The sequence below is a fragment of the Carlito syrichta genome, unplaced genomic scaffold (assembly GCF_000164805.1).
Source record: "Carlito syrichta isolate Samal-C Ts95f unplaced genomic scaffold, Tarsius_syrichta-2.0.1 Scaffold303314, whole genome shotgun sequence".
Taxonomy (NCBI): domain Eukaryota; kingdom Metazoa; phylum Chordata; class Mammalia; order Primates; family Tarsiidae; genus Carlito; species Carlito syrichta.
Genome location: NW_007247410.1, coordinates 130,407 through 147,307, shown reverse-complemented (window position 1 = coordinate 147,307; position 16,901 = coordinate 130,407).

Sequence of the window (16,901 nt, the reverse complement as noted above, 5' to 3'; positions counted from 1 at the left end):
ATTTGAGTTCTTCAGGATATATTCCCAGTAGGGGGATTGCAGGGTCATATGGGAGGTTGATATTTAGAGCTTTTAGGAATCGCCACACTGCTTTCCACAGAGGTTGCACTAGTTTACACTCCCACCAACAGTGTAGAAGTGTTCCCTTTTCACCACACCCTCTCCAGCAGCTGTTATTTTTTGAGTTGTTGATAATTGCCATTTTGACTGGAGTTAGGTGGTATCTCAGTGTGGTTTTGATTTGCATCTCCCTGATGATTAGTGAGGTTGAACATTTCTTCATGTGTTTGTTGGCTGTCAGATGTCCTCTTTTGTGAAGTGTCTGTTCATATCTTTTGCCCATTTGATAATGGGGTTGTTTGTTTTTTTCTTTTCAGCATGTTTTAGTTCCTTGTAGATCCAGGATGTTAGGCCTTTGTCAGACCTGGTGTTGGCAAATATTTTTTCCCAGTCTGTATGTTGTCTCCCTGCTCTCTTGATGGTTTCTTTGGCCTTGCAGAAGCTTGTCAGTTTAATAAGGTCCCACTTGTCTATCTTCTCTCTTATGACCTGTAGGTTTCGGGTTTTGTTCAGGAATTGGAGGGCAGTTCCGATTTCCATGAGGGTATTTCCTTCATTTTCTAAGGTTCTTATGGTTTGAGGTTTTACATTTAGGTCTCTGATCCATTTGGAGTTAACCTTTGTGCATGGGGATAGATAGGGGTCCTGTTTCAATCTTTTGCATGTGGTCAGCCATTTTTCCCAGCACCATATACTGAATAGGTTCTCCTCTCCCCAGTGGTAGGTGGTGGAGGCCTTGTAGAAGATGAGTTGGTTGAGAAATTGAGGTTTTGCTTCTGGAATCTCAATTCTATTCCATTGATCTATATGCTTGTTCCTATACCAATACCAAGCTGTTTTGATGATTGTAGCTTTATAGTAAAGTTTGAAGTCTGGTAATGTGATACCACCTGCTTTGCTTTTTTTGCTGAGGATTGTTCTGGCTATTCTTGAACATTTGTGTTTCCATATGAATTCCTGTGTGGTCTTTTCTAGGTCTGAGAAGAATGTTGCTGGTAATTTGATGGGTATTGCATTGAATTTGTAGATTGCCTTAGGTAAGATGGACATCTTCACAATGTTGATTCTTCCAATCCCTGAGCATGGGATATTTTTCCACTTGTTTGTGTCATCTTTGATTTCTTTGAGCAGTGCTTTGTAATTTTCATTGTAAAGGTCTTTCACGTCTCTGATTAGGAAGATGCCAAGGTATTTCATTTTTTTTGTGGCTATTGTGAATGGAATTGTGTTTTTTATTTGGCTTTCTGTTTGTTTATTATTGGTGTAGAGAAATGCGATTGTCTTTTGTACATTTATTTTGTATCCTGAGACTTTACCAAAGGCCTTTGTCAGTGCAAGGAGGTTTTTGACAGATTCTTTTGGGTTTTCAAGGTACACAATCATATCATCTGCAAAGAGAGATAACTTGACTTCCTCTTTTCCTATTTGGATACCCCTGATTGCCTTCTCGTCTCTGATTACTTGAGCCAGGACTTCAAATACTATGTTGAATAGGAGAGGTAAGAGTGGGCATCCTTGTCTTGTTCCAGTTTTCAGGGGAAATGGTTCTAATTTTTGTCCATTCAGGAGTATGCTGGCTGTGGGTTTGTCATAGATGGCTTTTACTATATTGAGGTATGTTCCCTGTATGCCTAGATGTTCAAGGGTTTTTATCAAGAAAGGGTGCTGGATTTTATCATAAGCTTTTTCTGCATCTAATGATATAATCATGTGGTTTTTGTTTTGACATCTATTGATGTATTTAATTACATTTATGGTTTTACGAATGTTGAACCAGCCTTGCATCCCAGGAATGAAGCCTACTTGGTCATAATGGATGATTTTTGAGATGTGTTGCTGAATTTGATTTGCTAGGATCTTTTTGAGAATTTTAGCATCCATGTTCATCAAAGATATTGGCCTGTAGTTCTCTTTCTTTGTTGGATCTTTACCAGGCTTGGGTATCAATGTGATGTTGGCTTCGTAAAATGATTTGGGGAGAGTTCCATCTTTTTCAATCGCCTGGAATACCTTCAGTAGGATTGGTATCAGCTCCTCCTTAAATGTCTTGTAGAATTCTGCTGGAAAGCCATCTGGACCAGGGCTTTTTTTTTGTGGGAAGTTTTCTTATTACGTAGTTGATTTCCTTGATTGTTTTTCGTCTATTTAGGGTCTCAATTTCTTCTTGTTCCACTCTAGGTAGGTTGTGTGATGTCAGAAAGTCCTCCATTTCCTTAAGGTTTTCAAGTTTGTTTCCATACAAGTGTACGTAGTAGTCTCTAATGATCTTTGTATTTCTTCAGGGTCAGATGTAACTTCATCTTTTGTGTTTCTGATTGTGCTTATTTGATTTTTTTCTCATTTTTTCTAGGTCAGTCTAGCTAGGGGACCATCGATCTTGTTTATCCTTTCAGAGAACCAGCTTTTTGTTTCATTGATTTTTTGTGTTATCTTTTTTTCTTCTATGTCCTGGATTTGGGCTTTTATTTTGGTGATCTGGGTTCTTTTGTGGTCTTGCTTTTCCAGCTTCTTTAGATGGCTTGTTAGGTTGTTAATTGTTAATTTGTGTTCCTTCCAGGTACAAGTTAATTGTATAGAGCTTCACAAGCACTAAGGTCTCATGTATTGAAATTATTCTAGTTTTGTTCATGTATATAGATGTCTGACTCTGTGTTATAATTTAAGGAACCCAAAACGCATTCTGATTCTCACTATCTCTGCTTCTGAACCTGATGTAGTGTGTGAAATTTCCATTTACTCTTTTGATTAAAGGCTTAAGCTGTTCCTAATAAAATAGAAATGTTATGAGGCAAATTGATTGGCTTGCTGACCTGATAAACTAACCTGAATAAAGGTGTCAATTGGTCATAATGGATTTTGGGTCATCGATTATAACCACACTTGGATAAACATCTATCATGCATTAAAACAGCAGGACACTGAAGAAATGGAATATGTAGGAGAAGTTTTTATATGGGGGGAGGGGGAATCAAGAATGGCCAGGAGCAGTGTGCTTTGTTGGGGGTTAGCGGAGTATTTTGAAATTGTAACTATATCATCTTGGAAAAGGAAGCGACTTGGATGCTAAATTTTCATCTGAACTCTGTCATGGATTAATATTCCCTTGGGCAAACCTTAGCCTAATTGAGCTTCAACTGAGTATGAGAGAGTTGTAATAGATGATGTCTAAATTTCTTTTTAATTGTAAAATTGTGTGGATTAAATCGCACAGATTGGATTAAAGCATGAGATGATACCTAGGAGGTCAGGCCCAAGTGGGATACCTTGGTGAGGGTAGCTTTGGCTGGTGAAGCACTCTGTGAGATGAAAAGTGGTATAAAGGACAGCTACAGGGAAGGAGAGGGCTCAGTGCTCTTAGAGGTGGGCTTGCCATTGCTCAGCTGTGCTTCCACCCTTTTGTTTTCTTTAGCTTAATTCTGTCCATTCTCATTTACTCTCAATCTAGAGATAAGATTGTTATAGGAAGTCACTTTTAATGAGAGTTTATTGTTCATCAGGTAAATAGTTTATCATGGCAAATCAAACTGATCATATCCATTTACCAAATTTCTTTACCTTAAGATTTTTCTTTATCTTAAAATTGTCTTTAAAATTGAAGGACTAATGTCTACAAAAGTTTGTTCATTGATTTACTTACAAAAGGAATTTTTTTTTTCTTTTTTAAAATTTATTTTCTTTTCAAGATGTGGGTTACAATTCAGGATTAGGTATACAAGTAAAGGTATAGGTAAAGCTTGGGTCTCCCTTTGGTCACCACTTTGCCTGGTTTGAGATCAGGTATCCTTATTAAAGTTATGTGCCCCCCATCCCCTGGGATTTTCTGGCTACTGCCAATCCCTTTCTTATAGTATTATGGTAAATGTTCAGGATCTGCTTATGAATGAGATCATATGGTACTTCGTTCTCTGTTTCTGTGATAAATCACTGAGTATTATAGACTCTAAATTCATCCAAGTTGCTGTAAAGTCCAGAATTTTGTTCTTCTTTATGGCTGCTTAATATTCCATCATGTATATGTACCACATTTTTTAAATTCAGTCTAGTTTTGATGGGCAGCATGGTTGGTTCCATGTTTTTGTTATTGTGAATAGTGCTGCAATAAACATGTGTGTGCAGGTATCTTTTTTGTAGAGTGATTTAAGTTCCTCTGGGTATGTACAAGAGGAATCTTTTAAAATCTGCCTATAGAAATCATGATTTCTAAGATGTACTGGGATTTTTCAGCATGCCTGGTGAAACTATTTAGCATCTTGGTCACCTTAGATATGATATCAATACAACACATTTACATGAAGGTTAACAGATGTTTTTAATGGGTAAATTATTGTGGTAGAGTCTTGGAGGAATCTTAGTCACAGTTTCATCCTCCCTCCCTCTCTCCCTCCCTCCTTTCTTCCTTTCCTCCCACAAGTATTTGTTGGCTGCACAGTCTGTGCTAGGTGTTTCAGGGAATAGTGAAATTTTAAACTACTCAGCATCTTCTCAGGCATTCTGAAATGGGTCTCTGAGGCAGCAATTCTCAAACTTTCTTGTCTCCTGATCCCTTTACATTCTTGAAAATTAATTTAGAAACCTAAAGAGTTTTTGTTACAGCCGCTGATATTTACCATAGTAGAAATTAAAATATAAGCCGGGCTTGGTGGCTCAGCCTGTAATCCTGCGCCTTTGGGAGGCTGAGGTGAGTGGATTGCCTGAGCCCGCGGGTTTGAGACCCGCCTGGGTAGCGAGACCTCATCTCTACAATAAAAAAAAAAAAAAATCAGCCGGGCGTGGTAGCGCATGCCTGTAATTCCAGCTACTCGGAAGGCTGAGGTGGAAGGATCGCTGGAGCCCAGCAGGCGAGGCTGCGGTGGCCGGAAGTGGCCACTGCACTCCAGTCTGGGTGACCGAGTAAGACTCCAAATCAAAAAAAAAAAAAAATTAAAATATAAATTTTAAAATATTTATGTAATTTATTTAAAAATGAACAGTTGTAAGCCCATTACATATTAACATAAATAATGTTATCTTTTTATGAGAGCTACTTTTTATGAAATAGAAATATTGGTGACAAAGTGGCATGGTTTTACGTTTTTGCAACTCTTTTAAATCACTCATTTAATGAAAGATAACTGAATTTTCCATCTACTTATTTCTTCAGTCTTTTGTTATATCACACATCATGTTGCCTCTGGAAGACTCTGCTGTATACTTGTGAAAGAAGGAGAGTGACATTGGTGAACCATGTCTTCATATTATTTGGACTAATTTAGGGGGCCCCAGGAAGGGTCTTGGAGATCCTCAGAGGCCTGTGTACTATACTTTGAGAACCATTTCTAAAAAGTTTCTGTTGCAGGTAATGAATTAACATCTCTTTTATGCACTAGAATGGTACTGTTGTGTACCACCCTTGGGAAAATTGAAAAAATAGTGTGATTGCCTTTTAGATGAGGAATTCAAGATGAGAAAGGCTGCCAGATTGTAAGCCTCTCAAAGGCAGGGATCTGCTTCTTCTTATCACACATGACATGTCTCAGAACTTGACACAGGACCTGACTCTGTGAATCTCAATGACAGAACATTCTAATAAGACAGGTGTCTTTCCTCATAAGCAGACCCTGAACATTTACCATAATACTATAAGAAAGGTATTGGCAGTTACGGGACACTACTGGGGTAGGGGGGATGGGGTGGAACACAACATCAATAAGGATACCTGATCTCAAACCAGGAAAAGGAAGGACTAAAGGGAGGCCCAAACTTCACCTGTATGATGACCACTTGTATACCTAATCCTGAGTTGTACCCCACATGTTTAGAAGATAAAAAAAGACTGGTGTGCTTTCATAAATCACTATAGGTTGGGTGTGGTGGCTCAGGCCTGTAATCCTAGCACTTTGGAAGGCCAAGGTGAGGGGATTGCTTGAGACCAGGATTTCAAGACCCCCCCTGGGGAATATAGTGAGACCTTGTCTCTACAAAAAAACAAAACAAAAAAAATTAGCTGGGCATGGTGGCACACACCTGTAGTCCTAGCTGTTTGGGAGGCTGAGGTAAGAGGATTCCTTGAGACCAGGAGGATGAGGCTGCAGTGAGCCATGACTTGCCACTACATTCCAGCCTAGGTGACAGAGTGAGAACTTGACTCCAATCAATCAATCAATCAGTCAGTCAACCACTATAGTCCTAGGTAGAGTGTGCTGAGTGGTACAAACAGAAGTTAAACGTATTGCGGGTACTGAAGGGGACAGTCCTTTTTTTTTTTTTGAAAGCAGTAGTGATTGAGAGGACAGAAAAGCTCCCATAGTGGGAGGGGACCTCAGGGGGTTGCCCAGGGGCAGTCCTTTTCAGCCTTGATGTCAGGGGTGATTCATGAAGAAGGCAGCTCTGGAGGAGAACTGTGAGCATATTTTTGGTAGTCAATGTCGGAATTGGAAAGGAAGTTTCTGTAGGAGAAAACAGAATAAGCAAAGAGAAGGGGTTTAGAGTTCAGAAATGTAAGCTCATGTGATCTATGTGTAGAGGAGAAGGAGGCAGAGGCATGGTTGGGAAAACAGACGAGGTCAGACAGAGGGAGGCCTCGAATGACCTGTGAAGAGATTTGAGTCTGTTTCTATAGGCAGTGCAGAGCCTCTGCTGTTTTCTGTGCAGGTTTAAGAAACCAGTTCCAGCATTCATGTTGGAGGTGAAGAGAAGAGGTAATAGGCGCAGGGCTATGTAGAAGCAGGGGGAAGTGAGAATCCAATTTGAAGAAGAAGCAGTGAAAATCTATGTGGGGGATCCAGGTCACAAGGAAGACCTCCACGTTTCAGATAATTTGTAATAAGAAGCTGTGAATGAGATAGGGCTTCACTCAAGGGCAGGAAAGCCCTAGGTTCCTTCTTATTTCATTCTAGACCCAGTCACAATCTTGCTAAACAATTATGTGCAGGTCCTGGGGCTTTGTTTTCTCCATATGTAAAATATAGAAATGGATTGCTTGCCTACTTGTGTCACAGGAGTCTGTGTAAGGATTAATGAGCTTTTTGACAGAAAGGCGCTTTATTAATCTAACCCATCAATAATAAAAATGAGAATGTTTGCCAGGTGCTTTTGCTCTTGTGTTGAAGGCTGCTGTGTAAATATGAAATACCGCCGGGAACTATTGTCATTGTTAATAATAGTAAAGTCATTACCACAAAATGCCTACACAGCAAACTTGTTCTGTCAATTCCAAAGAGGAAAGGAGAAGCCAGACATGGAAGTCCATTCCATTTTGTTTGTTATGAACCTTCCTTATTTATACCATTTTCCTGGTTAGGAGAGACATAGTTTTAAGGTTGTTTGGATATTATTTTATCATATTCTTTCCAGCACTGTGTTCTCATCAAGCATTCCATCACTATTGGGATTGTCATTAGTCTGATGTTCCCCCATGCAAATGAAGGTGGGACAGCATTTAATGCATCTAGTTACCTGTTCCTGTGTCCTCAATTTAGCTATTTCCATTAATTTAACCCACACCCATATCCTACAGTGGTCAAGTGTGTAAACTCTGGAGTTAGACTGCCTAGGCTTAAATCCAAGTTTTCTTTCTTTGTATGAGATCCTGGCTAAGTTCCATAACCTCTTAAGCTTCAGTTTCCTCATCTGTAAAATGGTTCCAGTAATGGTAATGATGATATAAGGCAATTTCGAAGGTATGAATGTAGAGCATACAGCATAAGGTGTTCAGTAACTGCCAGTTTTTTTCTTACCCATTTTTTGTGACTATTATCATCAACATGTCTTCTCTCCTAATTAGTTTCTATATCTTGTTAATTATTTATCTGCCAGTGATTAATTAGTGACCACACAATTGATTATCAACCTTTTCATTACTGAGAATAACATTTTGAAGAATCCATGGAAATCTTAAATTATATTCATTGTCCCTTTCTATATTCCTAGTGGACTTTCTTTTGCCCCAGCAAGTCAAGTCCTTAATTCTGCTGTAAATACAAGGATCCAACAACTTGGTCCTAACCATTGACAAGTATTATTTTCCATGACGCATTGTATCCTTCCACACAATTGTCCCATAGAGAACACTTGCTTGCCATCTTCCTTTGTGACCCATGAACTTATTCTGTTCTCAGGATCTTTAACAGTATATGTCTGCCCTAGCTATTGATCACCCCTTTCTAGGCTTCTCAAAGTCCCTACCCACATTATCTCAGATCCATTAAGATCTGTTTGGCATACACACCAAGTCCTCATTATGGAGCACTGAGGCTCAGGCAGTGGTTGGGTTACAACCAAGCCTGTGTTCTGCTCACCAAACCAAAGCCCATTTTTCCAATTTGCACAGTGACTTCAGGAGTCTGTTGGGCTCGTGTGTGATCCCATTCAGTACCCTATTGATTGCATTCATTAGTGTTGATAAGTGATGCCTGTAAATTCCTGTGGGTTTTGGCCGAATATATTACTGGTAGATTTTATTCTTTGCCATAGTTGCAGACAATGAATATTCAGCTACCATCTCTCCCTTTATTGTCTCTAACGTCTCTGGGTCAGGAGCCAAATGAAGGCAATGGTCTTGCTTCCTGGAAGAGTTGATCCATCTTTGCTAATAGTAAATTATATTCTATTCAAATTGTATAGGACAGATTGAAAATGACTACTGAAAATATCTCTTAGTAGAGGCGGGAAAATGATTGAGTAGTAAGGCAAGTCAGAATATATTAGCATTTAATCAGCTCCTTCTTTTCTAGTACGAAGTCTTTCTTTTAATCATGCTTGCTTAGAAATTGTTTAGAAGAACATACCAGGAGGGAGTTTCCTTCTTGAAGATTGTTATTCTCTATTTGATATTAGATCACAAAGATTAAAATTTAGCATCTCTGCTTCATTTACTGTAGAGTATGGGGCACATGAACCTTAGCCCATGCTAGTTGTGTGATCTTGACCAAATCATCTAATGCCTGGTTCCTCAGTTTCCTTGTTTGAAAAATGGGAACAATAAAAGCATTTGCCTCATAAGGTGGCTGTGAGAATTAACTCAGGGAAGAGATGTAAATTTATTAGAACAATGTCTCACATGGAGCAAAATCTCAATATCTGTTAGTAGGTAGCATTACCCACTTGAAATAGCATGTTGGAAAAGTGCTTGGTTCTGGAGTTAGACCATAAGGCTTGAGTCCTAACATTATTACTGGCTACCCGGGTAATTTTGAACTCTTTTGTTATTTCTCGTGTCTCTGTTTCATGTAAAATTGGTATAGTAATAGTATCTACTTCACAGTGTTTAAATGAGGAATAAGTGGAAAACATTTAGCATAATTGCTCATGAATATTATCTATCATTTTTGTAATCCTTATGATACATACATTATGTAGTAATTGTAATAGCAGATACTTTTGGGGAATTTATTTTGGGCAGGACAATATCTCAAGTATGTTACATATGTTATCTATGTTACCTAATTTATTCCTCACAATACCTCCCAATGAGGTAAGTGCCATCGCTATTCTTGTTGCACAGATGAGTAAATTGAAGCACAAAAATGTTAAGTAACACAGCCAAGGTCCCACAGTGAATGGCTAATGGAAGGGAGTCTGCGTGTTTACCCACCATGTTCCACTGCCTCTTTATTTATGAAAATAAATAAAGTTGAATGTTATGTCTGGAGAAGGAAATTAGGCTAGTGACTGAGGCTTTCACTGTGGCCTGCCCTTTTTAAAACCCTAAATCCATTCATACGGTCAGATAAATTTGGTTGAAATGAAGATAGCACTAAAAAAGAAAAGAAAATGAGGCAATGCCTTAAAAGGAACACCACAGGCCTCTGATGAGGGTGGAAGTGCCACCTTTGGTCCTTTTTCCGCTCAAGAGAAGATCTTACTGTCCTGGGGATGGAGTGAGAACATGGCTTACTCGAGTACTTCCTGTCTTATGTGGCCTCAGCCTCTTCCATTTCCTGCTGCTCCCCTTATCACCACACAGCTCTTCCTGAGGTCCAGGACAATCGTACACATTTATGCTTTATGTCCTGAATGTCCCTATGTTATTTTGGAGGACTTTGTGCTGTACTGCGGCCCTGCTGTCACACTCTGGGTCACAGAATAGTACCTGACCTCAGAGTGTGGTGCCTAAGTGTTTGGACTTTCAGGTCCTGCAGTTTCAAATTCTCCATTTGGCCTGGAGAGGTGGCTCATGTCTGTAATCCCAGCAGTTTGGGAAGCAAGGTGGGAGAATTGCTTGAGCCCAGGTAGTCAAGGTTGCAGTGAACTGTGATCGTGCCACCGCACTCCAGCCTGGGAGACAGAGTGAGACCCTGACTAAAAACAAGAACAAAACCCAAAAAATAAACAAATCTTCAATCTGCATATGTTGGGTAAATTAGTAAACACTTTTAAGACTTAGTTTTCTTACCTGTAAAATGGGTATGTAGTACATAACTCATAGTTTTTGAGAGAATTGTATGTGAAATATTTTAACACAGTGTCTGGCTAGAGCAGGAAATTAAATTTTGTTATGGTTATTATAACACTAAAACTTTGAAAAAGATTGATTTGTTTTGGATCATTACCAAAGTAGTTTCATCACTGAAATAACAAGAATAATTCAGCTGTTACCATGACAAATGCCCTAGAGGTACTTTTCAAAATAATAAGATAGACGAATTTCATTTTCATCCTCATTAACATGTGTTCTTCTGCCTGACCCCTACTAGGACTGGGAAGAGCAAGCTGTGGAAAGGGTATAGGGCTAAGAACAAGGGAAAAAATGGGTTTATAAAATAATACTCTGGTGTTTATTTATATGACCGACACAATGTATGTGAAAGCTGAACCTGCAGCTGGAATCACCCCCAAAAACCCTGGCAGGGAAGTACCCACAAGAAGGTGCCCCAAACCAAGATAGGGCAAGTTGAGATTCCAAAGAAAGAAGGCTCAAACAATAGGTGATCAACCTGAAGCATTTATTAGGGGAACTTTCTTACAGGGTGCTGGAGCAATCTTCGAGATGGACTGCAAGGGAAAAAGGGTATTCGACTGAGGTCTGTCTGCAGCGATGGGGTCAGGTTATGAGTTTATAGGAGGGTTTAAGAAATTTGGCTCAGTTTCTTTCAGTGTTTTGGGCAACAACATAGATGACTTTATCAGTGCCTAGGAATGTTCAAGACTTCCATTTGGATTCAAGCCTGCTAGAAAAAACCTGTATCTGGCCAGGTCACAGAGCGGTCAAGGTGCTCTGTGATTTTTGGTCAGTACATAGAAAGAAGGTGGGCAGGAGAACTGGGGACCTTATAGTGAATGTGCTCTGCAGATTCTCAGATTCTCTGTGGATCTGAGCTATTTTTACAATCTCCATAGGAGATCTGAGAAGAAGGGCAGTATGGAGTTAGATTAGTCAAGGAAGGCAGAGAAGAGGGGGTTTTGCATTATATCTTAAAGGAAAGTGTATGGATTGGACTGGAGAAATTTGGAATTTGAGCAATTGGACAGTTGGAGAAAGGCATATAGATATGGAAAAGCATATATGATAAGAATGATAGCATTGGAATATTTGACATCTTTTTGGGCCAATTAGTGGGGTTTTGATTGTCAGGTAGAGAATTCTGGGTGATACTCAGTTGGCCTTAGCCTATTCCCAGCAGCAATTAGAGAGCAGCATTTTCTTTTATTGTGTGTGAATGGCAATGGCAGATCAATTGGGTTCTTTATTCTGGCTCTTGATCCAGGCTCTGATTCAATGACTATTGGTCACAGTTTCTCCTCCTAGTTGCAAGCTTGTTCTAGATTTCATGGCCATGGTGGGTGCAGATGTCTGCCATTTTGAGGTCCTGGGATTCTCACCAATTTCTATTTCCCCAATCTATTTCTGGTGTGAAGAAGTTACACAAAGAGATTATTATACACTTTTTTTCTGGACTTCCATCCACTCATTAAATGTGAGTAGAGACCTTGAACAATTTCTGAGAGTTCGCCTGAAGTGACTCATATGTGATTAGTACTTCTTGGGTGATTAAGGTGACTACTACTCCTCATTAGTGCAGAAAATTATTTCTAAGATAACCTATGGCAAGACCTCTAGCTACATGAAACTGAACTATGTGGAAGTAAAGGTAATTTGGATGCGCCATCAGTTACCATATTGATTTTAAGAGTAGATTTTATTTTATTTCATTTATTCATTCTGTAAATATTTACTGAATATCTACTATGAGCCAGTTTCTATTCTAGTCATGGGAATACCGTGATGAATATTCATTCCTGACTTCACGGAGCTTATGTTCTGGTAGGAGACAGACAACAAGTGGAATAAATAAATACAATATTTTCCATATTAGATGATAGAATTGGTCAAGGAAAATATTAAGCAGGTCAATGGAATAGGGATTATGGTGGAGGATACAATTTTAGATAGGATGACCGAGAAATGTTTCCCTGGAGTGATGTTGAGCAAGGACCTTATATGACATGGCCTTATAGGCTGTGATGCCTCTTTCCTGATGATTCCATGTTTATTCTCTCTGAAACTGTTACTTGGTAAAAGTGGAAGTCTTCCTGGATAAGGTTATCCTATGTTCAGGGGTGTGTGGCTAGCTCTAATTACTTGATAGAACCTCCAAATATGTTCTCAAGAATCACTTACAAGAAAAAGTGGGACTGCCAGGCTCAAGTTAAAACATTTCATTCTGCTTAAGATCAGGTCTCAAATATTCATGCCAAGACCAACTTTTAGAGTTAGTCATAATGGTTTAGCGTTCCCAAAATAGACACACTACCAACTTAAAAAAATTTAAGACTTTTTGTATTATCCCTCTTCCATAAAATTGACTCTGCCCTTACCTAGAAATTATTTGACATTAACTAATGGAAGTAATTTAATGTCCAGTTGCTTTCTAAAGGTTACTATATGGCATTTACTATTCATTCATTTATTATTTGATCTCACACTGATTTCAACACAAATTATAATTTTATTGTTCTATTAAAAATATTTTGATTCTAGTTTGATTTTCTTTGACTAATTTCCAATTCAAAAGGATATTTCTGATATTATATAAATAATGTAGTGTGTTATCTATTGCAGAGAAAGAGAGAGAAAGAGTAAGAGATGGAGGAAGTAAAAGGGGGTCGAAGAGAAAGAGAGCAAGAAGATAAAAAGCAAAAACATGAAGAAAACCATATTTTTAGTCTGTAATTTCTATCTTTAGCAACATTTCTGGTTGTCTTTTATTACCTGGAACTCTAAGGCCAGATCATTATGGACAAATTTTAAGTTTTAGAAATCATTTTTCACATAATGCTTATATACCAATGTCTTATACATATTTCATATAAATGACATGTACTTTTACATCAAAGGCAGTTTGGTCTTTTAGTTTGAATAGAGTTACTCTCTACCACAGTGTTGCATGTACCACAAATTGTTCATATTTGTTGACCAAATCAAAACGTGTCTGGGATTATCTCAGCCATCTTGTAGATTATCTTTCATTTCATTAAAGCTATGAAGATGACATTGTAGGTGCAGATTGGTGGGTAGAGATAGGTGTTGACAGTTAAGGTCCTCAGAGAATATCATCAGTGAATTCTAAGGGGCAATGATGCTATCTTTGTCTCTTCCTCTTTCCTTATACTTTCCCCATTGTCACTGGTGATATTCCTCATTTTCTATGGGTTTATATATAAATACATACAAATCACACACACACACACACACACACACACACAAACACACACACAAATGCCTATTATTCTAAGCACTGAGTTCAGGAAAGGTCTTGTCCTCGTTGGATTATATTCTGATAAGGGAAACAGACATTTTCCTTCATAAGAAATAGTATTAACTAGGGACTTCAGTATTTTTTATGAGCATATGACAAGAGTACTGAATATAGTATAGGTGTCAGAGAAAATCTGGAGAAAAGATGGTTGTGTAGGAATAGTCAGATGAAAGGGGGAGGCTTGTGGAAGGAAAGAAAGTTCCAGGCTGAGGAAACATCATATGTGATGGTCCAGCTGGGGCAGGGATTTGAAGAGTTACAAGTTGTGCAATAGGGAGAGAAATATTAAATGAGGGGTAAGAGTAGCAAGCCCAGATTAGATTAAGAAGAGCTTCATTGTTCATATTTGTTGTGACACATGAGAGTTTTAATCAAAGAGTTGGGACACAACCAGATTTGAATATTTGAAGAGTGCTCTATTTGCCATGTAGAAAATGTTCAAAGAGGGATAATACTGACAGTGAAGATGCAAAGTGATTCAGGAGAGACATGATGGTGGTCTGAATGGGATTAATGTGGTTAGAGAAGGGGGGCACTCAAGGGATTATGAGGAGAGAGGTGAATCTGCAGGACTTTTTTGCATTTGGAAGATGAGGAGGATGACAGTTAGGCATGATTCTTGCTTTCTGGTTTGGATGCCTGTGTGGGAGGTGGTTGTAATTTTAGAAAAAGAGAACACTGGAGGAGGAACAGGCTTGGAAAGAAGATGATGAATTCAGCTATGGCCATGTTGAGTTTGAGACATCCAGCAGACAGTTGCATCTGTGTGTTTAAAGTTTAAGAAATAGGTATGGGATGGAGATTATGTTTAGGTTTCATCACTAAGTCAAAGGATCCTGGGGGGAAGAGCTTGGGGTAAGACGATTCTAGGAACAATCCTTGACAAATACCAATAAGGAAGGAATGACCAGAAAAGGAGAAGGAAAATAGTAATGCAAATGATAAAAGCTAAAACATATATGACACTTACTATGTACCAGATACTGTTTTATGTGCATTTACATAAATTGAATGAATTTAATCTTCTCCAGAGGTTGGTGCTATTCTGATCCCCAATTTTACAGAGGAAAAATATGTGAACCCCAGGTAGGTTAAGTAACTCACACAGCCAATATGTGGCATAGCTGATTTAAATCTAGGTTTTCTGACTTCAGAGTGTGTAGGCTTTTTCTGTATGCACTACTGACAGCCATGGAATGCACTGTCCAGAAACTCTGGGAGCCATCAGCTATGTCATTGTTTAGAGGTCAAGGAAGATGAAGGCTGACAGTTGTCCATGACATGTAGTGACATTTGCCATTAATGAGAACATGGTTGCTGTTGTGCTGGTCCCAGAAGGCAGATGGCAGTGGGTTGAGAACCACCTGGGAGATGAGGAAACAAAGACAGCAAGTGTAGGTGATGCCATCTAGAAGTTTGGCTGGGCAGGGGAGGAGGTAGGGCTTGGGGGATTCCTAACTCCTTGGGATAGGAAAAAGTCACAGAAAGGACTTGTATGAAGGTAGAGAAGAGAGGGGTTATTTATGAGAGAAATACAATTTGAGAAACACATTTTTCTAGTAGAAAGCAGATAATGGCCCAAAATAATCATGAAGCAATACTTGACTGTAAATTATGGAATTCATTATTTTCTTAGAATCTCTGTTGTCAGTAGTTGTGCACCTGTAGTCTCGCTACTCAGGAGGCTACGGTGGGAGGATCACTTGAGTCCAGGAGTTTAAGGTCAGTCTGGGAAACATAGTAAGAACCTGTTTCTAAAAAATAAACCTCTACAGCCATACAATTATTAGTTGACTACCATTACCACTCAGTCAGCAGCATTAAATTTGGATGTAAAACCTATGGCCAAAACATTCTGATTTGTGACTTTTTCCTTGAGAACCTTCGGGAACAAATGCATTATAAATTTTAACCAGTTGTAAATGGAGTGCTTTCACCTAGGACAGATGACAATCATCTTTTAGTACATTTCACTCCATTAGCTCGCTTTTTTCTATTTATTACTCTAAAATTACAGATGGCAAGGATTGCCTTGAGGAAGTTTTCTCAAAAACAACTTTTCCTTATAACTCAAATCAGGTTTAATTTTGACCGTAGGCTTTTGTCTATGTTAGCTGGCTCCCCATCTCTGCTATAACCTCCAAATTATTAAGAAGTTATTCTGAAACATTCTGTGGAAAGTTACAGCATGAACTGGCCTATTTCTTTGTGGGAAGGTGGGGCTCAGGGAAAATGTCACAAATGTCACACTGGAAATATGCTGTGTCAAACCACAAATGATACCTCCATACAAAGGTAGATGGAAGTGTGTCCTCTAAAATTCTTTGTAATTTCATGGATGATATCCTTTCTTTTTTCTATTACAGAACGCTAAGCTTACTGAGAATGCTTTTTTAAAAAAAACTGAATCTTGGGGAATGATTTTGCAATTTTTTTCCCCCTCCAAATCATAAATCCACGGTATGGGTTTGATGAGCTTGTGAAACTTTTTAATATAATAATTAAAAAATTCCCAATGAGGAATTTATAAAATGATACATTTGAATGTAAAGTTTCATTTACTATAAGGTGTTATTTGAAACAAACCAAGTTTAAAATTTTATTAAATTTATTTAAATGTATTTATAATTTTAATACCTTAATGTTATTGTACTTGTAGTTTGTGTTTTTGAAACTTTTTCAGTATTTTTGTGCATTATTTGAAGAAAAAAAATTGCGCGCCATCTATAGAACTTTGCTATTTGGGTCAAATGTACATTTTTAGAACATGTGAAATTACCTATTAGTCACTTCAGAATCTCGTTTAGTCATTAATTAAGGAACAGGGAAGGGGAAACAAAATTGATGACAGAAGATATAGTTAGTAATTAAATGAATTTTAGTGAAAAACCTAGCAATTTACAAAACCAGTTGAGGAATCGGTGTGGTGAAGCTTTTCTTCCTTCTAAATAGACCTTGTAGAGAATTATACCTGTTGACTCATTTGTCATACTGTGCATTTGCTCACATTACCTGTAAAACATTCTTCATGAAGTTCATTTTGTGACTGATTTGTTGTTTTAATAAAAAGGGCTTGAGTCTTCCCCTGTTAAATGAATTCACTAT